The following is a 12,597-nucleotide window of genomic DNA, read 5'->3' as shown; positions in this document are numbered from 1 at the left end:
GCAAGGCAGCCGCGGCGGACAGACACGCCTCGCTTCTCTACCCCTTTTCAGGGGCAAAGCTCGACACCGCCGCCGGTTCAGCGACGCTTCCGTTCCCCTCGAAGCCCCAGCGCTCGGCGGCGCTCACTGCTGCAAGCAGCGGCTCCCAACCGGCTTCTGGCTCCACGCAAACCCAGGCTCAGCTCTCGCGCGCACTTCGGTGCTCGGCTGTTCCCAACCCCGGCCAGTTTCATTTTAAAGAGGCACCCAGGGCCCCAACCGTCGCTAACCGCCTCTATGCCGGGGATAAGCCCCGCCTCCGAGGTGGGAAGAGAGAGGGCCAAGCGAGAGCGAAGCCACGCCCCCCTCGGTTTAACTCGCTCGTGCTCGGGCTGGAGATTGAGCCGAAGGGCTTCCTTTTTTTTTTTTTTTTTTGCGCTTCTGGCGAAGTACCTTGGCCGTGCCAAGAAACAAAAGCTGCTAGAAAGCGGGGAGAGTCGGCTTCCAGTTTTACCTCTAATTGTTTTTGAGATTTCATGTATATATGTGTATATATAGTGCAAGTGGCAGTGATGCGAGGAAGCTATGCCTCCAGCTGGAGCGGCTGGCGACAGATGCCCCTCCATCACCCCTCTGCGCTATGTGAATGTATGCCTACCCCCCCCCCCCCCGGCCGCTCAGCGGTAAAGTCGCCAGAATATTCAGAGATAGGAGACCCTTCTTCCCGCTCCCCCCCATTTTTTCTCAGACGGCACACAAAAGATGCAAACCCCCCCTCCCCAAAGGGTCCACTTGATTCCTGTCATGGTTTGACAACGCGTAGCAAAGTAAATGGTAGGTTTATCTTTCACCATGTATTTCCTGCATTTTCGGTTGGTATATAGATAATATTCGGAGGTTGTGTGCCTGCTGCTGGGGCTGGGACTGTTTGCAGATGATGATCTGTTGCACCGGTGACTCTATAGCTCTTTAATATACACAAAGAACAGGGAGAACTTGGAATGTGCTTAATATTTCAATATGGAATTCTGTGTGTATTATCGATACTATATGATAGGTCACCCTCAACAGTCCATCATTTAAATGACTGATGTAAAATATGGAAACTCTAGACGTGTACTTTATGAATAGCTTTGAATGATGCACATATGGTAGTTTAGAATGTGAAAAGTGTCCACTGGATATCAAGCTAATAACTAAGCATTTTAATATTCTTAACTACTAAATTTAAGAATGACTATTAAAACTGAAGCTAGGACTCAGTGTATTTTATTCTAGTCTTGTGTAACAATTCACATAGGTATACAATAAATCTCCATGTATAAATAGAAGGAAGCTGGCTTTTCGAAGGGAAAAGTACACTATCAATTGGGTTTTCATGACTAGTCATGGTAGTAGTTGAAGTTGAAAAGGCTTTGAACAGTTGATATTTCTTTTATCTCTAACAAACTGTAAGTTCAAATGTATGTCTTGTGTACAGCAAGGGTTGATCAAGTGAAAATATTATCAGTCTTTAATTATTTTATACCTTTGTGATGCATGCTTACAAACACATCACCAGTGTCTCAGTGTATTTCAGAATTATGATTAAAGTTAATGTGTAACTGACAGTTGGATGACTTACAGAAATTTTGGGACTATGCAACTGCTCAGAGAGATATTCTTATTTTAAGTAAGTCTTATTCTCACCAGTTGGGTTACTCTGAAGATGTAGGAGTGGTGTCTCATTATGATAGTGCTATCTGCTTGGATTGTTGTCAAATTCAAGTAGTGTGATTAATTGGCAGAGTAAGTTAATGATTTTCCAAAATATAAAAAGTATATGTTCACCTTATACTAGTTAAAATACTTTCCAGCATAGAATCTGAACGTATATATATATACACGTATATATATATATATAGTTGATCTCCCCATTCAGATACTGAGGTTTGTTAAATTTCAGTGCTGTGTCCCTTAAAATTCAAAATCTAATCATGTTCATGATTTGATCATAAGATATTGCCCAAGCATTAATATTTGGAAGAATGGCTATATAGTACTGAATAGTGTATTAACAACACTTGCTTTCATCCATTATGTTTGTGATGTATTCTGTATATGTAGAATCAGAATGTTCCCCATCACCCATAACCACAATTCTCTTGCAGCACATTATGAATTATTGACATGGTTACTCACTATAATATTTGTGATCCATAGCCAAGCCTTGCAGGATTATTTGTGGTAATAAGTTATCATATGGAAGAATTATCTGCCCAATCACATCTGGTACATGTATATTTATTTTGCTTCATGTTTATACAGAATATATGTGATGGAAGTGTTGGCCTATCATGCCATTATTTACAACTGGAGTAAAGTCAATGACACCTGCAGTCATTCTAATTAGGTTTCTAATTAGTAACTGAGATTTAACATATCATCTAGCTAATATCCTCACTTCACTAAGGTTATGCCAAAGTCTCTTGATGAGAATCTGCTTTAGTTTAACAATGACAAAGTTGTCAGTAAATTCAATTCCAGGACCAGCTTGTTGCTATCCTTGAAGATTTCCACTAGTTTAGGGTTAATAAGCAAAGAGTTTAGGTATTTTGAAGCCCAGATGTCTTATTATGCTCAAGGTGGAGATTAGTTGTTTAAGCAGATATTTAAATAGCTTTAGATACATTGTTAAAACTTTCAAGTTCTTTGTGACAGAAGAGGGCCTGCTTGCTTTATTATAGTATATGGAGCAACAGCATTATTTGGTAGGGAGGAGGGTTTGTGTGTGTGTGTGTGTGTTTGGAATATATGTGTGCATTTTCACTTTTCCTCTCTGCTCTCATTTCAAGAAAAGGCAAAGTTGCATATTCCGTTCCTGGCTCGCTTCCAGGATGGACGCCAGGTCGGCGGGGTGGCGGCGGTGGAAAGTGAATGTCGGGAGGGGGAGGGGGGAGCGCGTATTAGTTAGCCTCGTTTGCCAGAGCCCCCGCGCTTGTCTTTTGTCTGGGAAGAAGCAACGAGCTCGGGGATTCGCTGAAAGGCCTCCAACAGAAGCAGCCAATGGCAAGGCCGCGATGCCGGCTGGCAGTTTGAGGATTGGTTGGCAGTCTCAGTTACCAAGCGGGATCGAAAAGGAGGATGAAGGTGCGGGGGGGGGGGGGGGTGTTTGCGTAGAAGTAGGAACGAAAATGCTTACGGAGCCCATCTCACCCTTGTCCTCAATCGGTTCTTTTCTGCCCCGTTTTACCCAAAGGTGTTTCAGCAGCAACACGAGTGATACGTGTCGAATGGCAGCCATGCAATTTGAATACTCCTCTGGACATTGGTAGCCTTCCCGATCGGACCGTCCCATATAAGAGATACGAAAGTACCTGAATGGTGAGTGGAGGCCAGTGTTGACGGGGACCACGGTTTCAAGCTCACGTCAGATGGCCCCGTCTACACGATAGCCTCGCTTTCCACCGTTTCACACTCATCCACTGTAGTAGCCCTGGTGCCCTTGACAACAGAGATGACGATGATGATAAAACTATACGGCTTTAAGGAAAGTGACAAGTTCGGTTCTAGCGGGATAATCTTAAATCCCACTACGGTTTCAATTGAACTCCGGTCCTGGGACGGAGAGATTTCTTTTTAATGTATTTTGAGATTTCAAAAATAGAGAGATTAATCATAGTTAATGGAGTCTTAAATAGGCTGCTATTGGTGGGAACAATATCCTCAATTAAAATAACTAAAGAAGAGGAAAGAAAATATTTTGCATTTGCCCCTATGGGTCTGAAATAGATTGATAGTTAGAAGACAACTAAAATAATCCTGGCCACGTTTCCTCAGAAGTAAATGTCATCTGAGATCACAGAGAGATACTTCTAAATGCAGAACTGCAGCCTCCTTCGTATACATATTTAGTTTTTCTTGTTAGTATTCCAAATTTATGCCCTAAGTATATTTATTTCAAAGTAAATTTCACTGAATTCAATAGTAACTGTAAGAAAGCATATTTGGAATACATTGCAACTTCATGCAGCATTTATACAGTTTGCTATCTTGTTGCAGCTAATCCAAAAGTAATGGTGCAAGATGAACATCTAATCAACCTCAGTTTAATACTAGAATGTTTCTATGACCACAGTATAGGTGGATGTAAATAAATTAACTCTGAGAAAAAAGTAGGAGTCTTGGACATTTCTGAATAATAATGGAGCAGATTGTACATTGAATGCATCCACTTAGCAAGAGATAGAAACAAAGTGACATTGAATAGAGTTGGGCACATCTTATAATTTTATAGTTGTCTGAAAACGCCTGACTGAAATACATGCAAAATTCACAGAATGTATCTCTGTACATCTCTGTTCAACTTACCTGCAAAGAAATGTCCACATCTAAAGACACAAAGTTTAATTAACATGTTTCTTGAAACATTAAATGTATTGCTTCTTTATGCACTGTAGTTTATTGCTGTGTAAATTAAGAAACCCATACTTTTTCCAATCATATATTTCTGGAAACATACAGCTGAAGTTTTGATGTATGATTAAAGTGAGCAAATATTCTGCTGAATATTTAGAAGCCTACATTCACTTTTCAAAATCATGGCAATTGAGAATTTGAAGTTTAAAACTACTGCTTAAATAATTCACTTAGAAATTTATTAAAAGAACTATGTTGCTATACTAAACTGATTATTTATAGGAGAATTGCTTAAAAGTTCAGAGTTTGATTCAAAGTAATTCCACTAAATAAATTATGTATCATTATTTACTGTTTAATGAATCTGTGATTGGCTACCGAGTCTTTTTTGTACATTCTTCAGAAATTATTTCAGTGTTTTTCTACTTGTCATTCTCTAATGCAAACTACAGTTAATAAGATGCCAGTTAATGCAAAGATATTTCTGAGATTAAATAATGTTGATGAGATACTCTTTCTAATATTTGGACTTCAGTATATATTTGTACAACACGGTCATATAAAATTCTTAAGCAAGTTTGATATCTTTCTAAGACTGTTTTTATAACTCCCACAGTTCTTGTAGACTGTACATCCTAGATAGAAAGAATAATGCTAATCATTAGTTGAATATATTTTGCTTTACACTAATTTGGATACTAGTTACTAGGCAGAAAATGTGTTTGCAAGGTGGAGATTACTTCATATGAGATGAAAGTAAAGCAGAGGCATCACTTCCTCACCACTCAATGTCTGGCCTCGTTTTTCCACAGAAGAAAGATTCAACTTATATTATTTTTATTACTTTTTACATCTAGTTCTAATTGATTACTGTTATTAATTATATCTGTAACTATAATAAAAGCTATTTTGCTGAAAGAACAGGATGACATATGTTTTAAAAATAAAAATAAACTTCAGAGCCTACATTTGAATTCCATATACGATTCATCCATGCAAAATCAAGTGCCTTTATGCTGATTTTTTTATCACAGTTTGCTGATATTTTTAGATATCATGTATTTATTGCTTATCTAGTAATAATACGTCCTTTTTACTAAAATGTAATAATAGAAAACTGAAATAATTTGCATTGAATTGTTGTTGACCTCCTATTATGAATATATCATATGTCCTGTGCTAGCCCTAGAAATGTTCACTGAATTTAGGTCAGTTCATTTTCACTGTAGTTAATTTCCCATCGCTTGTATTTTTAGCAATAGCTACAATTTTTCATCTCTTACATACAATGGATGTTAAATATTAAATGTCTGATCAAAAGTAAATACACAAAGTTCAAGAGAACTTTACTTCATGGCAACAACCACAAGATTTATATGTCTGAAAAGATAATAGAATGTTTATATGTATAAATATATATTAGTTTTACATCCTGTCTTTTCACAGGAATTCAAAGTGACATACATGCTCCTTGAAAGAGATTGCAGAGATACTGGTTGGCTTAAAGACAGGTGAGCTTCCATGGCTACAGTAGACTTGATTCTGAATCTTCCCAGTTCTGGTCAAATCTTACAGTATATTTTACTATACTTCACAGTGATACTATAATTACAATACCAGTAACATTCAGGAATATGTAAATTTACATTCTTATCAGTGTAAATGCATCCAAGTAAACTTTGAATAGTATCCAAATATCTTGTTAATAGATAATTTCTTCTATTTTACACAACCCAAATTTATCAGATTTCCTCTACTGTACTGGGGAATACTCTGTTACTGCAGACGTCCATGGTCTTTGTGTTACTATAATAATAATATGATGATGATCTTAAAAGATACAATTGAATAAAATCAACAATCTGCCTGCTCTCTGATACAACAAGAGAGCTCAAATTCTTTTTCATTTCCTTGCATCTAACAATTTCTACTTTGAAGTGACATTAAATTTTAAACGCTTGAGCATTTTCATGTACTGTAATTTAGAAAATGCCAGAAGAACTTTTAACAATATGCAGAACACATTCTGGATTCCTTTTGGATAGTACTACAAAAATATGATAACCAATAACCTATTTTAGCTCTGGCAAGCTTGTAGAGCATAAGTTCAATAGAAGAAAACAAACTGTGCAGTGAATTCCATGTGAATTTATAGGGAAGTAAGCCATCATTTGTATATTATGTTAAATAGAGATTAATTTTAACCAAAGCTTGTTAAGTAAATCACTACAATTAGGTTTTTATACCTTAAGTCATAAATCATGCTTTGCATGCCTTGGGCTTAGATTCACAAGTCTTCAAGCTCTCTAATTTTCATACTAGCTTCTTGAGGAAATCTAGGATCTGTAACCTGGTAAAGCAGTAGGGAATTGATAAAACCCAAAATATAATGGCATTTGTACATATAACAAAATTCTATCTATTGAAATTACAGCTAGGTGGCTCACATTTAGAATCTGAAAACTAACAGTGGGACAACAGTTAATGTCAGCGGGGCACATGACTGAAAGACCCAGTTCCCTAGTACCAAAGTTCTGATACTGGGGAAAATGGAAGGGAAGAGAAGAGGATAACTAGCAGCAACATACTATAGATGGATTCAGTTATAGAAGTGATGGGTATACTGCTGAAAGACCTGGTTAGAGACATATTGTCATGGAGAAAATCTATGTGGTTACTAAGATTAACACTGATTTAATGGCATATAATCAATCATGTTAGTAGGTCGATCACCAAACATCAGAATGGAAACCCAATAAAGCCTTTGAAATGCTGTTCTTTGTTTGGTGCCCTTGTTTATCCAAAGAATGAAATTTCCCATGTGTGAAAAGAGTTAATTGTCCTTTAAAATAGTTAAAACTGGAAAATAAAATTAATTTAAATCTCTTTATGTTAATTAGTGAATTAGTGTTAACTAAAGCATATATACAGTAACCTTTGCTAAGGTGTATTTAGGTGTAATAATATTGTGGATTACCCACATTATATACAGAATGCTTGCAATTATCTAATATGTCAGTTAGCCATACACATAAGCCATAAATTCTCTTGTTCTTGGAAAAGTTCTGACGCAGGTTGCCTCACATCTTTAGTAGAAAAAATGTGTATAACAAAAACTCAAATCTTTTTACTTTGACCTAAACAGGCAAACCATTGTAAGTACAGTACTAGAGAGGAAAGCAAAACTTCCTCAGAATGAGATCAATTGATGTAAACTATGATAAATTTCCTTCCTATGTATAGATACACCTACTCTAATTGTGAAAATAAACCTATTGATTAATTCAAAATGAAAATTTTTGAAGCAGTGTAACAATAACCTACTCCATCCAATATTTCTTTTCTGTATACTGTATGTCACAGCATTATCTCTCTCTTTCTCCTCCACTTGGAACCAAAAAGAGATGTGAGTTGGGGGAAAAGAAGGAAAGAAAAAGTGAGTTTTGTAAGAACAAGTTCTTTATTGCATGCCTAGTAGGGTGTGGGTGTGGATATTCATTAGCAGCTACAATTTAATTGCAATCTCTAGCATTGCCATCAATTATACTGTCAATGGAAGTTGTGAGTAACATGGGCAATTAATTTTTTGACAGTACTTTGATCACAGGTTTTCATTGGAATTTTGAAAGGGTCTATTTTCAAATTTTCCAAATTTGATTTCTATCCTCATTCTATCCTATTCTCTTTCCCAAGAACTCGAGAGTTTTTCTATGGGGATCTTCCTTCATTTTATCCCCACAATAGCATGCTTCTGAGGTAGGTTGAGTTGAGAAATAGTCCAAAGTTTTTGAAGCTAAAAATGATCTTCTCATCTAATCCAACACATGTATCATTATACCACACTTCATTCCAATACTGATTATACAGTATCGCTACTATATATCCTCTTCCAAGTTGGTGAAGTACTCATGGCTGCAGATTGTACAATGAAGTGAAGTTGCATGCAGTTCATAAAAACTTTAAATGATAAATAGTGTTGCTCAAAATAGATATTAACAATACAATCCTATATGTGTCTATTCAGAAATAAGTATTGCTAAATTCACCCAGACTTACTCCTATATTAGCAAGAATCAGATTGATTTTTAAGACTATTTCATTAACGCAGTAGCAAGACAGGGAAACAGATGAATGCCTTATTTATTTCCTTCCTTCTTTCCTTCTTTCCTTGACTTGTGTGCCATTCTGGTCATAAAACCAACTCTGACAGGCTTATAGACCTGAATACAGTAATTGGATTAAAAACATGAAACTATTTTTTTAAAAATTGTAATAAATGCATTAGAAATGGTTCAAATACATACAATATTCCCCTGCAAGAAGGAAAAATTAAACATATCAGACTCCAGTGGCTTGTTGAAAAACCATGTATTACTGGTTTAGAAAAATCCATGAATTGGGGTTGAACTGAAAATAGTGTTCCAGAAATGGTCTATGACTGAGAAGGCCAAATTCCGTGATTCCTGCAGATATCCGCTACAGATATAGGGATCAAGAGGGGTCTTTTTCTGTCACTTTTTTTTAGATGGGCAGAAGCCATTGGGTGTAAGAACTCTTGAAAAGAACCAGGTTTTAAGGTATAAAGGCCTTTAAAGGTGATATCTCATTTTCAGTTCATAATACAAAGTCACACAGCAAAGAAATTTGTGCCCATAACTGCTTGAGCTGCTGCATTCTGGACTCACTGAAGCTTCTAGGTTGTTATCAAGGAGAAGCCCTGCACAGAGAATATTGCAGTAGTCTAGATTAACTAAAGCATGAATAATAGTTATGCCAATCATGTTCCTCGGCCACATTTTTCATCTCCAATTCACCTTTTATCCATTATGAATCCACTCCCTATAATTTAAAGGAACTTTTGAAATGCTTGGTAACAAATGAAATAAATCACAGTTCTTTATTTCTAAAGCAAAAAAGAATATCATACCTTGAATAATAGCAAATCTACTATCCCATATTTTTATAGATTATAGAGAGAATAATCTGGTTATATAAATTCTCCATTTTGATATGTGATTTCCTTTAGTCCCATGACTGAGCATAATCAGTGGTAGATAAATTACTTGAAAAGTTATCCACACTCTCAGTAATTTAACATGTTAAGATAAGATGCATTTTTAAAAGAAATCACTTGTTTTGTAGGATCTTTGTAAGCCTAAATTCCTGCTGTTTTTGGAATATTTTAGATTTTCACACACATGGAATATTATTGTTTTATTTGTAGTCTTTGATCCCAGAGTCCTCTAAAAAGTATTAAATAAAGTTTATTTGACTGTGTGGTTTCATCTATGCATTTCTTTTATGTAACTGTTTGCATTATTTTATGTTTTCATACTTCACTATACTTGAAAAATTCCTATTTTTTTGCATGAATTTTTGGTAAATGAATTTAATAGCAATAGAATCTTAACTGCTTTTTCCCCATTTTAATCCAACAAAAAGACTTGGATGAGTAGAAATCATATATATGTATATGTATGTGTGTATAAAGTGTGTAGGTGTATCAGTTCTGTGACACATATTGGACTAAAAGATGTCTACGGAGATTCTCAGTCATCCAGGTCATGGTTGTCTCAACCGCTTTTTTCCCTTTTCTCAACCATGACCTGAATGACTGAGAATCTCCATAGACATTTAGCTATGATCTTTGGGATGGACACCCTTTGAATGGTGCGGGAGTATGAACAGATTTCCAGAAAAATTGCAGACTACAGGAATCATTTGTGCTTCAGTTTGAGAAAAGAATGCAAATGACTAGCTGTTTGCAAGGAATATAAATCCTTCCATTCCCCACCATCCAGTCAGAGCTGAGAAGCTTCTTGGATGAGAAGCAAAACATCTTCAAAAAAAAAAAAAAAAAAACCAAGAAAGTCTAGCTGCCTCTTGAAAAAAAGCACCTTTGAGTTAAGAGAGCGACTACAAGAGAAAGGTGGCCCCTGAATCTCTTAGGCCTTAATCTGACATTTTCACCACTATATCATGTTGTTCCTCAGTTTGTAGAATATGCCATTTATAATGCTTCATTTAAGAGGTGTGACCCAAATTTAGGAATGGAAAGTAAGACCCCTACTTTTGAAATGCTGTGATAAGGATTCTGTTAGATTTTGAGTACCATAATTTGAAAATACTGAGATTATAGTCATAGGTCAAACCAGAGTTTGATTTTAAGTATTATCTAGAAGGCCTTGGAAGAGAAAAATGCCATTCAGATCCCACTGACAGATCTGTTATTTTGACACCTTTTCCACAAGAAGGATAGATATCTGATCTAAATGGGTAAACAAATCTAAGAAAAAAAAGGCCTTGAGGATATAAAAAAGTGGGAAAAAAAGTCACATTACTTCGTAATATGTTGAACTAAATATTCAGAGGCATATACCACAAACAGTTCTTACATTGAAAGTAGCATATTGCTTTCAGTTGCATTCTTTCAGTTTGATCTTTCAAAATGGCCCATTATTCCACAATGCACAGTTGTCTGGTTTCAGTCATTCTTTTAGTACATTTTAAAAATGTTAAAAGGTTTCTTCTATCTGTAGAAAATGCATTTTTCTTGGCTTTCTTTTCCTAAGAAATATAGTCAGGAAATGAGGCAGAGGATCTCTTAACATGAGGTGAAAATTGCAGTTGCTTAATGAAACTTTAATTCTTTCATTTGAAATAAAAGATATTAGATATGACTTATCACAATTGTAACCTTGGGGGTGGGGGAGAAGGAAGAATACAGTTGAAACTTATTATTAAACAATACTCAGTGTATGTGTGAGACATGTTGTCTGACAGCAAAAGTGGGTTCGTATATCAGGCTTAATTCAGAGATAATGAGCGATGCCCACAAGTATTTTTCTTGGCACCTTATCCAACCTGATCTTAATTTTATTTTTAGATTCTGTTAATTAAATAATTAAAAAAGGAAATCAAGTAAACTCTAAAGCCTAGAGCCATCTTAGAGCAAGTTGTAAACGAATTACCATACATTGCTTCCAACATATAAGGTATATAGTCCCTTCAAGCATATTTAATATATTAAAACAGTTGGTTGCTGTTGTAGCCCATGCTTTATTTAGAAATGCCCAGACTTAGCAAAAAATACATTTAACATAATAACTTGCCCAGCGAAAAAGACAAAGGTAGGTTGGAAAGAAAGGGGAAATAGATTAGCAACAATTTTGATTCCTAATCAATTAATGTTTTAACCGGCCATAACCATAACAGCAATTTCTTGAACAGGCCAGCTTCTTAATGATGTTTTTTTTGTGAAAACTTTTATACATGCACTGAAAACTCCAAATATGTCCACCATCCCAAAAAGTTGTTTATTCTTATACTAATAATGGTTTGATCTAACTATTTACAAAATGCTAGTTTGTAACTCAAGATATATCAACCATAATAGCTCAATTAATACAAGAAATTTTATTACAGCATGGCTGAAAAAGATATATTTATTCAGAGATATTTTCTGGGGTATAGTAAGGAGACTTTCTTCACCTGGGAATGGAGGAAAAATAATTTTCACAAGCAGGTTTGACACCCTTTCCCTTTATTTTAAAATTTAAACAGTAACTTGCAACAACAGTACTAGAAATAATACTTTTTGCAGATCTGTGCTTGGTTATCATTCAGATTAAAATTCTGCAAAGAAATATAGCCTTTTGCAAAATTAAGTCTATTTCAGTGGCTATATTCTTTCTGATTTTGTTTTGTTATTAAAAATAGGACATCATTTTGAAAACTAGTCATTATATAAAATATGATACATACATTTAGTACATTCAGTTGGATGTATCAAATTTTAATATACAGTTGGAGAACCTAAAGTTGTAAATTCATATGTGTTCTCTTTTCTCTTCAGAAGAGTACAGCACATCCAAAGACTGAAGAACATGCTGAAAGATATTTTTCTGAATAAATTATGTTTTGATCGGAAACCCAGAATCATGTGTAAACTGAGTGTCTTGGTCCTAGAATTTTTGTCTCTGATTATGAAAGGTTTATTTAATAGGCTGTGCAAATCATAGGAAACAAATCTTTGCAACATGCTGGACTGCTAATAAAGAATTTCAGTTTCAGGACCTGCAGAACCTGATAGCTTGTAATTGTATTGACATTTTATTTCCTATGGTGTAAAGTGCCTAGAGCCTAAAGCCTGAAGATTAGGCAACAGAGAAATTTTGGGATGTAAATTAATAAAGTTACAAATAAGTGTTATTCCCTTAT

General features: G+C 35.5%; 1 long non-coding RNA gene across 1 annotated transcript; it reads left to right on the top strand.

Annotated features, from left to right (window-relative positions):
- Window positions 1-3,165: 3,165 nt before the first annotated feature.
- On the top strand, window positions 3,166-12,307 carry LOC139314073 (uncharacterized). The gene is made up of 4 exons (XR_011600171.1): window positions 3,166-3,342; window positions 5,824-5,888; window positions 7,741-7,813; window positions 12,233-12,307. It is a non-coding gene; the product is annotated as an uncharacterized lncRNA (long non-coding RNA).
- Window positions 12,308-12,597: the final 290 nt, after the last annotated feature.

Source organism: Pituophis catenifer, unplaced genomic scaffold, assembly GCF_029215685.1.
Source record: "Pituophis catenifer annectens isolate HBS135680 unplaced genomic scaffold, rPitCat1.0.hap2 SCAF_3, whole genome shotgun sequence".
In the NCBI taxonomy this organism is placed as follows: Eukaryota; Metazoa; Chordata; class Lepidosauria; order Squamata; family Colubridae; genus Pituophis; species Pituophis catenifer.
Note: the sequence above shows the minus strand (reverse complement) of the source record. Positions and strands in the feature narration are given on the sequence as shown.